Source organism: Mirounga leonina, unplaced genomic scaffold (genome assembly GCF_011800145.1).
Source record: "Mirounga leonina isolate KUSES-001 unplaced genomic scaffold, KU_Mleo_1.0 Mir_154, whole genome shotgun sequence".
NCBI lineage: Eukaryota > Metazoa > Chordata > Mammalia > Carnivora > Phocidae > Mirounga > Mirounga leonina.
In genome coordinates, this window is record NW_023270389.1 from 7804405 (window position 1) to 7820625 (window position 16221).

The window sequence follows — 16221 nt, forward strand, 5'->3', positions numbered from 1 at the left end:
CTTGAACTGGGATGGTGATGCATATTGTGAAGAAAAATACAGTTCAGTGTTAATGGACCAAGAAATGCAGAAGAATCTTACCTAAGAGAAAAGCAGCTGGATAAGATGCCATTTAGAACTGCTTGGCGGACTTTGAGAACCAATAAAGTAGTAAGGAATTATCACATCAGGAGGAGAGCAGAGACCCAAGAAATTGTTATCACTTCTTTTCTGAGAGCTTTAGCCAATTCCAGAGGGAGTGCTAAGAGATTGAGTTGTGCTTTGGAAATCACTCAAGGCTACGGGGACATGAATTAGAGTCTGGGTCCCACCAAGGAAGAGGAATGTATCATAGTAACTACATCCTCCTCTTTGGATTGGGATCTGGAATGCCACCCCCAAGCATGAGAACAAACTGGCAAAAGGCCACTCCTCAGGGGACTGCAGCCCAGCTTCTAGCGGATTCAGTCTCTGAATTTGGATTAAGATTGGATTAAGAAAATTAATACTTCCAAACCCTAGCTGAAGTAAATTGAAATCTTCTCTGGAAGAATGTAAAAATATCTGATCTCAAGTTATTGCTACCAAGAATTGTATAAATATAATGCAAAGCATAAAATCAAAAGTAACCCACACACAAGAGGAAATCAGATATTCTAAATAAAAGCCAGCAGAAACTACAGATAAGAGAAGGCAGCCAACAGGATATGCCAATACTGAAGTTATCAGATACTGACTTTAAAATAAATATGCCTATCATTCTCATGGAAATAAAAAAGAAGATTGGGAATTTCAGTAGAGATCCAAAAATATTTTTAAAATGGAAATTCTAGAATTCAAAAAAAAACATATAATAGCCAATATTAAGAATGACTGCGTGGCTCAGTTGGTTGAGCATCTGACTCTTGATTTCGGCTCAAGTCATGATGGCAGGGTCATGAGATCAAGCCCCACATTGGGCCTTCCAGCTCAGCAGGGAGTCTGCTTAAGATTCTCTTTCTCGGGGCGCCTGGGTGGCTCAGTTGGTTAAGCGACTGCCTTTGGCTCAGGTCATGATCCTGGAGTCCCGGGATCGAGTCCCGCATCGGGCTCCCTGCTCAGCGGGGAGTCTGCTTCTCCCTCTGACCCTCCCTCCTCTCATGTGCTCTCTCTCATTCTCTCTCTCTCAAATAAATAAATAAATAAAAATCTTTAAAAAAAAAATTCTCTTTCTCTCTCTCCCTCTGCCCCTCCCTCCACTCTCTATCAAATAAAAAAATAAATCTTTTTTAAAAAGGTAGTGTGAACAGATGTATGCAAATAAATTTAAAATCTAGATCAAATGGAAACACTTATTTTTAAAAAGTGCAACTTACCAAAATTGACATGAGGGGAAAAAAAAAAAAAGAAAATCTAAAGAATCCTGAAAGTACTAATGAAATTAAATCTATTATGTAAAAAACTTTGCCAAAGAACTGTGTAGTCCCAGATGATTTATTTTACTGGTGAATTCTTACAAACATTTCAGCAAGAAATAACACCAATCTTACTCAAATTCTTTCAGACAATGAAAGAAAGAATATTCCTAAATCCATTTTATAAAATCAGAATAACTTTAATATCTAAATCTAAAAAGAACTTTATAAGAAAAGAAAACTACAGACCAATATTATTCAAGTGGATTAAAAATCATAATAACAATATTAGCAAAAATAATTCAGTGTGATATAAAAAGGAAAGTATATTACACAAATTTAGTTTATTTCAAAAATGTACGTTAGGTGAAACATTCAAAAATCATGCACTGTAATTCACATTAGCAGAATAAGAAAATTAACAAGATTATTTCAATAAAGGAAAAATCATTTGATAAAATTCAACATCTATTCATGGTTTTTAAAAATCTAGAAATAAAAAAGAAATTCCACAGTCTAATAAAGTATATCTGCAGAATAACATAAAGCAAGTATCACATTTAATTATGAAATGTGAAGCTTTCCCTTTTGATAAAGATATAGTCAATAATGCCTTCTAGGTCCACTTCTATTTGTCATTGTGTTGGAGAGTTTAACCAATTTAGTAAGACAAGAAAAATAAATAAAAGATATAAGGATTAAAAGGAAAGAAACAAAACTCATTTGCAGATTGTATAATTCCCTATAGAAAAAATCCAAATGAGAAATGACAGTGTAGTTAGCAAGGTTAGTGGATGCAGGGTCAATAAATAAAAATTAAGTGCATTTCTATATATAAAACATACCAGCAAAAAGAAAAAAAGAAAACTGATGTCATTTGTAGCTGTATCAAAAAGTATCAAGTCCCTATGAATAACTGTATGAAACTATGTAAGATATATGCACAGAAAACTATAAAATGTTACTGAGAGAAACAAAGATCTAAGTGAATGGACAATAAGGCATGCTCATAAATTCAAAGACTCAGTACACTGTTGTCTGAGGGTATCTTAGGGAACTAAGACTCTGCATATAGAGGGGTAAGGTACCTGGGTGGCTCAGTCAGCTAAGCGTCTGACTTTTAGATTTCAGCTCAGGTCATGATCTCAGGGTGGTAAGAATAAGCCTGCTTAAGATTCTCTCTCTCCCTCTCCCTCTGCCCCTCCCACCCCTGCTCATGCACACTCTCTCTCTCAACAAACAAAAACAAAAACCAACCAACAAAACTCCCCAAATTGACCTTTAATTTTTAAACAATTACAGTCAAAATCCCCAAAAGGGGTGTGTGTGTGTGTGTGTGTGTGTGTGTGTGTGTGTGTTTGTATCTAGTGAAACTTGCCCAAATAACTCTCAACCTAATATGGAAGTGCAAATGGCAAAGAATTCCTAAAACCCTGTGAAGGAAGAGTTACAACTTGAGAGAACTTGGTCTACCAGATATCAAGATGTTATGGATTTACAACAATTAAGATCATCTGAGAATGGACATTTAATTTATGACAAAGGTAACACTATAGATCAGTGGAGAACAGTAAATGTTTTTGGGTTTATTGAAATATCCATTTTTTAAAAAACGAAGTTGACTTCTACTGCAAAAACCAAATAAATAAAAATCAATTTCAGTTAGACTGTATGTCTAAGTGTATAAGGTAAATCAATAAAGCTTATAGAAGATACTCATGACCTTGCAGTGGAGAAAGGGGTCTTGAACAGAACATAAAAAACAGACACTAAAGGAAGAGATTGATAATTGGTGTATTTTAAAATTACAAACTTCTTTTCATCTACAAGCATCATAAGAGAATGCAAAGGTAAGACATGGGGTAGGGGGGAAAAATTCAACACATATAATGAGAAAGGGATAATATGTAGAATATATAAAGAGCTTCCATAAATTAATTAGCAGATAACAACTAAAAACCAAATACAAACATGAGCAATGTTTGATGGGTCCTTTAAAAAAGAGAATATTTAAATTGCTGAGTGTAATTAGTAACCAGATAAATTAAAATTAAAATCAAAATCAAATGCAACTACACACCTACCAAATTAGCTAAATCTTGTTTTAATGACAATATTGATTATTGGCTGAATTGTGGATTGAAAAACAGTCTCATGCCCTGCTGGTGAAAGTGTAAATTGGCACAGCCATTTAAAAAACAGTTTGGAATTATTAACTACAATTTAACATCCCCATACCCTCTGACGCAGAAATTCTACTCCCAGGTGTATAGCTAACAGAAATCCACGCACATATGCATGAAGAGTCACATACAAAAATGCTCATAGCTACACAGCAACTCAAATGTGCATCAACAGTAAGAGGGGAAATAAATAAACTATTAAATAATCATACAATAGAATAAAATGTTGCAATGAAAATGAAGGAATTAGAGCTACACACAACAGAATGAATAAATCTCAAAACAGAATATTGTGCAAAAGGAGTCAGGTGAGGGATAAAAATGTATAGTGTGATTCTATTTTATATGAAATTCAAATAGCAGGCAAATTTAACTATATACTTATATTGCACACTCAGATGGCAGAACTTTAAGAAAAACAAGGGAATGATTACCATAAAAGTCAAAAGATTGGTTACCTTTCTGAGAAGAGAGGAGGTGGTTATTGAGAGCAGATTATAGCAGATCTTCAATACCGAGGTGCTGTGTTCTATTTCTTATCCTGGGTGATAGATACACAGTTCTTTGCTTTATGACAAATGAGGGAATTGTACATCTTTCAGTATACTTTTCTATATTATGTTATAAATTATAATTTTTAAGAATAGGATGAGGAAATGAAGAATTACTAGAACTTATTTTACATTTTCAAATATATTTATAAAATATTTACATGTTATTATCAGGGAAGATCTCTCTGCTAAGGCAGAATTTGAGCAAGGACGAGAAGAATGTAAGAGAGTGATGTTACATAGGTAGCTGGGGGAAAGGCTTTGCAGGCATAGGAAACAGGGTATGCAAAGGCCCTGAGGTGGGAACATATTTGGTTTGTTGGCAGAACAGTGGGGCTGGACTATGATGAGTGAGGAAGATAAAGGTAGGAGACAGGAGCATAGAGTTTTTCATGCATCGGAAGTGGATCACGTAGAGTCTTGTAGGACACCATAAAGAATTTTAATTTTATTCCGAGTCAGATGGAAAACCACTGGAGGGCTTTGAGCAGGGAAGTGAAGGGAACAAAATGGCATTTTAAGATCATTGTGGCCTCTGTGTGACAAATAGAGATGTAAGAAGGGAGACTAGCTGGGAGGCTATTGCAGTAGTCGGGTGAGAAATGGTGGTGGCTTTGGCCAGGAAGGAGTGGCAGCGGACACAGGGAGAAGTGGTCAAACTCTGGATACAATTCAAAGGTAGAGATGAAGGATCATCGGAACAAGGAAGTCAAAGGGACAAAACGCCAGGATTTCTGGTCTGAGAAACTGGATGGAGTGTTGCCATTTACTGAGACAGGGAAATACATGAAATATTATCCTTCTCTGCTAGGGTGTAATGTACTATAAAGTCATTAAATGGAAGTATTTCCAATGAATAAATTAGAGCCTCTTGCAAGTTACTTTATTAAAAATAGTAGAGCCAGTGAGGAGTTGAATGGGCCCCATTTACTGGGGTTTCTAAAGCTGTAAACGCTCTGCAGTGTTTTGAAGTGATTAGTATGCTGTTTAATTTCTTAGAAACTCTAATGTGCAATCCTTTATTTTGGGGAGATGAATAATAAAACTTAGTTTTTGAAATAAAAAACAAAATGAGTTAAAAATTAATCGAAGTTTAGGCTACCTCTCAAAATACATATTTCCCCATCCACAGAGATCATGTGTTCTTGAATTTTCCTTATACTTTTCTGAAACACAGATGACTATCCAGGAAACTTGGATCTGGGGCTGAATAATTCACATTATCATACTTGAGTACAAATATTTATAGCCTGGGGTCTTTAGGAACATACTAAGTTCAAGGTATGAGGCTTCAGACATACGTGAATGGGGAAATTTAATGCATCAAAAGGATTAAGCTCATAATCTAGTGTAGTAAAGAGTTTGAGTTTGGACACCTGGGTGGCTCAGTTGGTTAAGCATCTGCCTTCAGCTCAGGTCATGATCCCAGGGTCCTTGGATCAAGTCCCATATCGGGCTCCTTGCTCAGCGGGGAGTCTGCTTCTTGCTCTGCCTGCCACTCCCCCTGCTTGTGAGCTCTCTCTCTCTGACAAATAAATAAATAAATAATCTCTTCTAAAAAAAAGAGTTTGAGCTTTGGAGGAAGGTAGTCATGAGTTCAAATCCTAGTTCTGCCACTTAAAGATGGTCTGACCTTGATCTGTCACCTTGCACCACAGCCTCCCCTTCTGAAGACTTGGGTCAGTCCCAGGGCCCTTCTTGGAGAGTGCTGTGAGCAGTAGGTAATATGATCTACATAAAGAACTTGGCAGAGTACCTGGCACATAATTTGAAATGCTCAATAAGTGTTAGGCGATACATTTGCCAGAAAACAGAGTAAAGATCCAACCCGCTCCAGGCAGAGCACCGGCCCATAGTGGGTAGGCAAGCCCAGTCTAGACTTCCTTCCAGTTGAATTTAACTGCTGGAAATAAAGACCTATAGACAATGTTTTGCTCTCACTTTTTCCTTAAAGGTAGATCAGCACATGTGTTTGAAGTCACATCATTTTGGAGGATTAGAAGAAAGAAATAGGTTGGTCTGGAATGATGATGACGCTCTGTGGCTTTGAAAATCACAACTGTTACTCTTGCTGCAGCTAACACCAGAACCTTCTTCCCTGAATTAAATTAGTTTCATTTAACCCACATTTGGTTCCCCACCCATACAACAGGGAGTTCCAGTGGTTGACTGAAGCCCTGTATAAAGAGATGTATCTTATACCTTTGCCTAAAAATTATTATGTCAGCACCGTGCCTGAATGCCAGTTGAATTGAAATGTATGATTTCCTTAAGAACATGTGTTGACAGTTACTTTCCTCTTTGGTCTTCCCTCTTGGTTCCAAGAGCCCATAAAATCTTACAACCACACAAACCAAAATTATACAGGAGACACGTAGTTATGTTTGGCACAAACTATATTGTGTGTGAGTGGAACCTCACTTCTCCCTTCCAGGGACTCCCCACACTCTGCCCCTGGACATTGGTTCGGCCTCTCCTCTGGTTCAGCTATTGCTTCCCTCTTCGTTCCTCCTCTTACACACCTTCCTGGTCCAGGAGAGGCTGTTGGCCTCTCTCACTTGTTAAGGGGAACAGACAGGTTGCATCTATTCACTTAACAATTCCTATGACATATCACTGAAGTAAACTTAAGCTCTGGATTATAAAGCTTTCTGGCCCTTCAGTGATTTCCAAGGCCACTCAAGGAGCTTTGCTAATACAAGGAGGTATTTAACAGACAGCTCTCACTCAATTCAGCTTCTCCAGCTACACACGCCCAGCTGTTCCTGGAAAGAAAGACTCAGCTGTCTAATGCTACAGAGCCACTTCCTCCTTCTTTTTACACAGTGACATCCATCAATATTGACCCCTCCAAAGCATTGTCCCCAAACATTATTTAATGTGCATTAGGTGAGGTGGAAACGCCAAATATTTAGGGAAGCCATGTAAATGGCCGAAAGTCATTCACAGGACCCGCTAGGCTATCTTGACAGAAACAAGGACGCATCTTGGAACTTCTTGTATTAAAACCTCTTAATGGCTCCAGGACAAAAAAGAAGTGCCATAATTTGGAAGACAAAACCCTTTCTTTCTACTTCAGTCGCCTTACTGCCTCATGTCCCTCGCCCCCTCACCATGCACCTGCACCCACCCACACTGAATTGCTTGTGCCTTCTTCTCCTGGGTCTCCTTCTGGAAAGGTCTCTCTTTCTCTGCCTCATGAACGCTCACTTGTCCTTTACAATTCAGCCTAATCATCCCTTCCTCTAAGAAACCTTCCCTGGCATAATACTGTCCTCCAAGGTTGGTATATTCGCCTGTACTCTGCTTCTCTACATCTGGCTAGAGTTGAAATTCCAAGCAGCTCGGTTCTAAACAATCTACTTTTCACAAACTCTTCAATGCCCAAATGTGCTCCTGAGAAGTTCCACGGAACCAGAGTTCTAGAAACCAGCTATTATTTTGGTTGGATACGCATAAGCAGTATCAATGTGAAGAAGCCAAGTTATGAATCTGATTTTTAAGAGAAACTTTAAAATAGATTTATGTCAATTATCATACATGTATATATTATATTGTATATATATAATTCTATATAAAGATATAACATATATACTATTTATTAATATCATAGTATTTTACATATTTTATACTTTAAAATTTTAGATTAAAGCACACCAAAAATATCTGATATGCTCTAATAGGAGCTCTCCACTTGGTTGGTTGGTTTTGCCACTGATGAGCAGATCCACATCTAAAGCTAATGGATAGGAGGCCATGTCAGCCATGTCACCCTTAAGAATTTTTAACCCCAGCTACCACAGCTCTCAAAATCTTGCAATCCCCAATGTAGGCCCTAGCAAAGCTGCTAATATTAAGCACATTGTTCTTTTTTTTTTAAGATTTTTTATTTTTTTATCTGAGACAGAGAGAGCGTGCGCACAGATGGGAAAGAGGAGCAGAGGGAGAAGGAGAAGCAGACCCCCGCAGTAAGCAGAGAGCCCAACGTGGGGTTTGATCCCAGGATCCTGGGATCATGACCTGAGCCAAAGGCAGACGCTTAACCGACTGAGCACCCAGGCACCCCTAGCACACTGCTCTTTTTATAATATTCTTCTAACAGTTACTAATGCTTGAGAAGAGTGTCTTGGGGGGAAGGGGTGCTGCACTTACATCATAGAGGGGATCTTGGATCTGGAGAGAAAAGAATTTTGAAATTCGGAATGGAGGGTGGACAGATGGCTTCATTTAAAGTCTGCCAAGATCCATTGGAGATCCGAGGAAAGTCACTTTTCCTCTAGGTACCCCAAGTTCTTCTCTATAAAACAGACTCTGTCTCCCATGTAAAAAGAAATTAAAGTACCCAGAGAAGGGAGATTTAGATTGAAAGTCGAACAGCTAATTTAGGAAGAAAAAAAAAAAACAAGTTGAACCTATGGGAACAGTGGGTTGTGGAGAGATAACCCTAATTAGAAATTTCAGAACTCCCAAGGCCTCCCCACCTTCACAGCCATCAAAGTCTGTGCTCGCCCTGACCACACATGCCCACACGCCCCTCCACTGGGCCTGACTGTATGAGAAGATCTTCCCCATTTCAGTCTGTTGTGTGTTTGTGTGGTTAAGAGCTTTCACTGACTCTACCAGAGAAAAATACTTCTCTAAATACACACATGTGTCTGTTCAAATCCAGACCATCAGCAATGACAGCAGCAAGGAGAAACACAGACCCTCAGCGGCCCTGCTTGGAACGCGGTTTAATTGTCATGCTGGTGTTCTGTAAACTGGTGGAGCTTTCAGACAGCTTTTCCCAATGCAAGCATGCTTACGGAGGTATTAATTTTTGGTAGACAACAGACTTAGTCCCCTCTTCCACTTTTTAAAAAATCAACAGCTGTAAATTTCTCTTTTTTAAAAAAGATTTTGGGGCTCCTGGGGGGCTCAGTCAGTTAAGCGTCTGCCTTCTGCTCAAGTCATGATCTCATGGCTGTGGGATCGAGCCCCACATCATTCCCTGCTCAGTGGGGAGGCTGCCCCTCTCCCAGCTTGTGTGCCCATGCTGTCTCTCTCTCTCTCTCTCTGAAATCTTTGATTTCATTTATTTGTTTTGGAGAGAGAGACAGAAAGAGCAGGGGAGGAGCAGAGGGGGAGAGAGGGAGGGGGACAGAACCCCAAGCAGATTCCATGTTAAGCACCAAGATGATTTGGGGCTTGATCCCACAACCCTGAGATCAAGATCTGAGCCCAAACCAAGAATCAGATACAGGCAGAGATGGAGGCTGTGCTCTTGTCAAGGGCTCCAGCAGGGCTGAGCAAACACCTCTGATAGGTTACAGTAAAACAGCCAGAACCCTTGAGGTAGGCATGCCCCAGGATGAACCCACCACATGTGACAATAACACCTCCCATCCAGTGAATGCATCTGACATGTGTACAGTTCAAACTATATTTCCCATAATTTATCTCACTTTGGGGAAACAATAACCTTGTAAATTAAACAAGAAATACACAATCTCCATTTTATCATCGAGGTTATGGAGGCTTAGAGATGTTAACTGCTCATGCTCCAAAGTTAGAAAGTGGCAGAACCAAGACTAAAATCCACATCTGCCTCTTGGATCATTCCAGATCCTAATTGGGTCCAGTCTTGAGGGACCCAAAAACAAAATCAAGACCCAGTTGAACAGATGATTTCCAGTGACTTGCCTTACCCTCCTACACTGACTGCTCCATATCAATGGAGTTGAGAGATTCTCTGTTGTTTGTCTGGTTTGTTTGTTTGGTGGGAGCCATCTCCTCAACCCTCTGTTGCATCTGACAGAGGGAACACAGGGCAGGTGCATGTTTGCTCAGGGCACTCTCGCCCTCTGCCTCCACCCATAAATCACAGAGCCTTTGAGAAGGCAGCCACGTCTGGGCTGAACACAGCCAAGTGTTGAGCTGTAAGTAATAATTTATACCACAGAGTAATTTCAGACTGAAAGTGAAAAAGATTTCTCGACCCTCCCAACGTTGAAAGGGGACGTAAGTCATATAATTTTATGCCAGCAACACATGTATCATAGGAAGGGGGAAATATTCTTTCGACGACCCGAATGTTATGTGTTGTCATTAAAATATGTTTAGCCAAGGCTGTGGCTCAATTTGAAACCCATTTGAGGGTATGTGTCATACTTGGTCTCAGGCCGGACCTGAAGCCAATTTAGAGAGTGTGTGGTATGAGAAGTCTTCATGGTAGAGGTGTGAAATTTACAGTCAATAGAAAGTAATTTTCTGATTGGAACTTGGCCCAAACATTGCAATGGATACAGTGAGAATGCCATGGGGCCTGTAATATCCATCAGTGACAGATTCTGGGGTTTAAATTCTCTCTCCAGGCAAAGCCAGGGCAGACAAGATGCAAAAATGGATGAAAAACATAAAGAAGTTGTGTAAATTAATTAAGTTCTTCCCAACACCATCTCCTATATAAAACTTCTCCAAAAGTTGCCAGTAAGCCTTTGTTAATTATAATCTCGACAAGTAGATCTCCAAGTATGGTTTATATCCTTTATCATGCCCTCCTGCTTCCAAGCCCAGCAATTTGGGGACCTTTTATGTCTCATTTATGTCCACGTGTCCAAGTAGTCTACTTTTAGCCATGCAAGCTTGCTTAGGACCCAGCTATCAACAAAAGTCATCATGACCATTTCCAGAACCTCCACAGTTGTACCTTGGAGAGTTGGAAGAATTTCTCAGAATCCTGGAACTCCATCTCACCACACCCATATTTTTTATACCTTGAGATCCAGCTCGGGAGATCTGAAACTCATGAACAACTTAACAATCTAACACGTGCATATAGCCATACCAGACCATGGGCTGGTGCCTCAATATTTCACACATCCTCATGCTTGGGCTCTATCCAGGCCAGTATAGTGAGAAACTACATATAGTGACCGTGGGCATTAATTTTTTTTAAAACTCCCCAGATGATTCCAATGTGCAGACAAAATGAGAACCATCATCCTAATCATAAGCGTAACCCAAACTTCAAGGTATGTAAAAATCACCTGAGGATCTTATTTAAATGCAGATTTTGCTTCAGTTGTCTGGTTGAGATCAGAGATTCTGCATTTCTAACAAGCTCCTAGCTGAGGCTGATGCACCTGGTCCATGGATCATATTTTATGCATCAAAGTTCTAACCTATTCCTTCAAAACTTAGCTCAAATGAGCTTCTGTACTATAAAGATTTTCTGTAAAGATTTTCATGATATAAAGATTTTCTGTAAAGATTTTCTTCTGTATCTTCTGTAAAGATTATCATGATGTTCTCAGGAAGAATTAAGCACTGTGCTCCTTCTTCTGTGTTCTCATACATCAGTGATGGTCTTATATATGTCCTTTAATTGCTCATTTTCTTGCCTCCCTGCACAGACACATACCCCCAATACACTGTGAGCATCTTAGGGGCAAAAGCAATGACTTATTTATTCCTATTGTTACTTCTATCACAGGTGTTTCAGAAAAGTTATAAAGGAAGAAAGAATGAGAGGGAGAGAATTTAATGACTTCCCTGTCTCTCTCAATCTCTCAAAACAGAGCTGTGTTCATAATAGCTTAATTTCATATTGTAATTCTGCTGAATCTATTACTGAGTCTGTGTTTGCCAATTCAAGGAGCCTCTGATGCACAATTTGTCAGCAATGGAGAAGTGTTTCAGTTAGCTACTGCTGCGTAACGAACTATGGCAAAGTTCAGCTGCTAAAAACAAATAAAGAAGCATTTACTGCTCACACGTTATGGCCAGCTGGTTGGCAACAGGATTTAATAAAGAGGTTAACAAGTAGTCTTTTCTCTCGTAAGAGTATAGTACTTCAGTTACAATACTTAATCACTGGATTGATAATAAACTTCATTTTCTGTGGTGATGAGTCTACTGCCCTACTCTGCATCACATACCAGGCAATCAGAACTCTTTAGACAATTATTTCCTTCCTCAAGTTTGGTTTTTGAAGTACTTCTGCATTTTTAAATGTTATTTAATGAGGTTTATTATCTTATCTGTGTAAAAGAAAGATACTTTTTAATCAAACTGATTGCAAATAATAACATAAATATATATATTCAGTTACGTTATGTTTTTATATGACAAGTCTCTGGAAAAGACCTCTGTGCTTAAAAATATTTCTTTCTAATCCTGCCAAAATGTCTAAAATTCTAACCAGAATATCTAAAATTCCTTTAGTATTAAAATGCAAATATTACTTGGGAAGACTGATGTGTGATTTAATAACTGTCCATGAGTGGCTTAATTTGAGTTCATTAATACGATACATGTGGATGGAACCTTGAAGGAAAGAACCTCAAACAGGTACCTCTGGATTAGAATGGGAGGTCCCACACCCACCCCCTGAGAACAAGGCAAGACATGGAAAAGCTCCTTTGAGATGCAATCCAAAATCTCGAGGAAGCTGAGAGTCAGGGTGAGGCTCCCAGGCTGCTGAGGAGCAGACGGTCAGCTGAATGAGCCCAAGGAGAACAGAAGGGGTCTGTGATACGTTCCCAGCCTTTAACTACCACTTGCCTAGACCTCCTGCATTATAGGAAGAATCCCTTTCCACTGGAAGTCTATTAGTTTTGCAATTATCCCAAAGCAAGAAGGCACTTTGTGATATCTTGCACCTGGAGACCTAGAACGCATATTTATTTTATGGGCTTATTTCTCTCCTTTACCTCCTTCACCTTCCCTTTTTATCTTCTGATGCTTTTCTATCACTTCTTCTCTTACTCTTCCCCTGTGGGTTCTCCCTACCCCTTTCTTGCTCCCTCTTTTAGTCTCTCGTTGTTATAAAAGCAAGGCAATCTCCAGGGAAAAAAGAGAAAAACGGTGAAACAAGTGAGGCACAAACAGCTCCCTTAGAAGGGTCATAAGGAGTTTGAAGTGGAAATGTCATTGTTATTGTGTCACAAAAATAATAGGCCTACACTGCTTGCACCAGACATGGATTTTACTTCGCTGGAACGGGAAATGGTGAAACGCTCCTTTCGAGGTTTGACTTTTCTTCCAGGTTGTGTTTGAAAAATGTCTTAATCCATCTGTTATTCTCCCCACACACTGCTTCACAAATGTGGTGAGTCATTTGGCTTTGCTTCCATACAGTTAGACAGGAGGAGACAAATGCAGGAGGTATCTGGAGTGCTTTGCATGTGTCCTTCTCTAGGCTATTAGAATCTCTGATTGACTCAGGCCAACAGTTCTGATGGGCATTGGAGCCCAAAGGCCAAAGGCGCATTAAACATGTATGCTGGCTTCCCCTCTCTGCCAGACTTGACATTTACCAGGCTCGTAATCCATTAGCATCCCTCTTTCTTTCCTTCTCTCTCATAGCTCACCAGGGACCAAAAAAAGAGCTGATCAGTAGAAGACAGGAACCTAATAAGATGAAGCAGTAAAAGAGAACAGGTCTTTTTAATCTTCAGATAGAGTATGCACATTAGTGCCTCAGTCTGTTTCTTCCTGTAATCTTGGTTGGGAATGAATGGTGGGCAGAAGGAATGATAGTTCTTGGGTCTTCTCTCCCGCGAATAGCAAAAGATCCTCCCTGACTTGTTGGCTGGAAGAGAATGAACAACACTAACCCAAACATCTCGAGGCAAAACTTCTGGTGTCGGGCTGATCAGGTCCCAAGTTAAAGTGCACTGGTCAAGCTGTGGTCCATTTGATGATGAATATCTCATTTGAGGACAGAGACATCCAAGTTTGAATACCAGAGCTGCCATTTACAAATTGTGTGTGTTTGGACCAGTCATTCATTTGTTCTTGCCTTAGTTTCCACATCCATAAAATGGTATAACACTTCATTGGGATATTATGATTTTATTAAACAGATAATGGCTACAAGTGTCTGCCACGCGGTAAGCACCCATTAAATGATACTTATTGCTATTATTATTACTCTTTTTGTATTCATTGTGGTGTAGGCAATACATCCAAAAACATGTGGCTATGATAGAAATTGATAAACCTCTCACTAAGCGATGCAGAGTGGGGTGGTCTGGGTATGTGATAAAGCTCTGCTCCTAGAGGTCACCCAGGGACCCATGTGTTTGTCATCCTTTAAAATCCGGTTATTCCAAGTGTGGCCCTGGACCAGCAACATCAGTATCACGTGCGACCTTATTAAAAATGTTAACAGGGTGCCTGGGTGGCTCAGTCTGGTAAGCCTCTGACTCTTGGTTTCAGTTCAGGTCGTGATCTCGGAATCCTGGGATCAAGCCCCGAGTTGGGCTCCACGCTCAGCAGGGAGTCTGCTTGTCTCTCTCTCTCTCCTTCTCCCTCTGCCTCTCCCCGAGCTCAAGCACACAGTCTCTCTCTCTAAAATAAATAAATCTTCTTAAAAAAATGTTAAAGCTCAGGCCCTACCCATGCCTTCTGAATCAGAATCTCTATTTTAACACCATCACTGGGTAAGCAAATTAATATTTGAGAAGCATTACTTAAGAATATTGCCATCTGCATGGTTAAAATTGGCCCTTTAGCACCACATCCAAGAAAAGAAGAAAAGAAAGAGGAAGGGGATGGAGAGTAATCGATTTCCTCTTAAGGAGATGACATGGAAGTCACACCTATCACTTCCACTCACATTGGCCACACCTAGCTCAAGGGAGGTTGGACAATGTGGTCTCCTGCTGGATGGTTAGATGTAAGAGAAAGAAGGAAAGGAGAAGAGAAGAAAAAAGAAGAAGTCACAATCTTTGTCAAAATTGTTATCTTTGTTTTGTTGTCATTGTTATTATAACACAGGGCGGGCTAATAGGGTTGTGGGGTAGATCTAACTGGTCCATAATTAGGGACTGTCTTTCAAAAAAGTAATATAGTATATTATAATATAACCATGGGCTTTATAGTGCTAAGCTATTCAGACACAGACTTACAAAAAGAGGGGGAAAAAGAGGCTTCCAAGCTCAACTAGCACACTCCCTTTTTTAAGTAGTAAATAGATAACATTTTAGTACCCAAGAAAATGAGTTTAGTAGGGACCAAGATACTCTGTCTTTTAAGGGATACATAATTCACAAGGACCATCTTGATGAAACTCAAAACGGTGGCATTTCTTGGATGGTGCAAAGTTCTTACTGAAAATTCTCCATCTGATTACTAGGAAATTATATACATATATCAATGAGCCCCTCACCGAGACTCAGAGAATGAAAGGAAAAGAGGCACAGAGCATTCACAACAATAATTGTAAAAATGAAAATTTAATACCAGCTTCCCCTATGACAAGTCCTAAAACCTGAATGGTGTCACATAGCAGAGGTTTATTTCTTGCTCAGGTAAAGCTCCATGTGAGTCAAGCAGACTTATGCTATTTTGTAACAATGTCATCTAGAACAGACACTGTCTAGGAACGTTTCAGCAGGAAAGACAAGGGTGGAGAAGACATATCACGTAAGTGCCCTGGGCTGGATTATTTGGCAAGGACTGTCTTTCACAAAGATACCCAAATTTGGCAGCACAAAGAGAAAGTAGGACTAAAGACAATAATTATCCCTTATATTACACTTAAAATAAGTTCCCTCAAACTACTTTTTTTTTCCTTTTACACCTAGATTCCCCTAAACATAAAATTTCCCATCAAGTTTGGAGACTTCTAGAAGTAAATTAAATCAGCAAGCCTCCCTTTGGCTCGTTGGGACTGCACCCTCCCTCCCAAATCAAAGAATAACTAGCCTAAAATCCCAACAAGTACTCAGAAATTTCTTCTGAAAATACACTGGCTTACGTCCGGGTAAATTTTGGAAAATGGACTTCATTTTCCCACTATTGTTGTGAGGGTGCTTTGTACAGAAGGAGCCCATTTTAGAGGAAAGAGCCCAGGGTAAAGGTCCAGACCCAGACTCTTATCAACTGAAGGTGGTATGAGCCTGTTTGCTTGCCTATTAAATGAAAGAAGAATAGATAATCTGTAAGATTTCTTTCAATACTTAAATTTCAGGAATTTAGGACTGAAAGAAAGCAGGTGGAAAATCACCTTCTGAGTAATCTCAAGTTCAATTTATATATCTTTCTTCTAGAGAAATCTTACTATAGACATAATATGCAAACTGACAAAGTTATTTCTTCTGCTTTATTACAAAACATCCATACAGG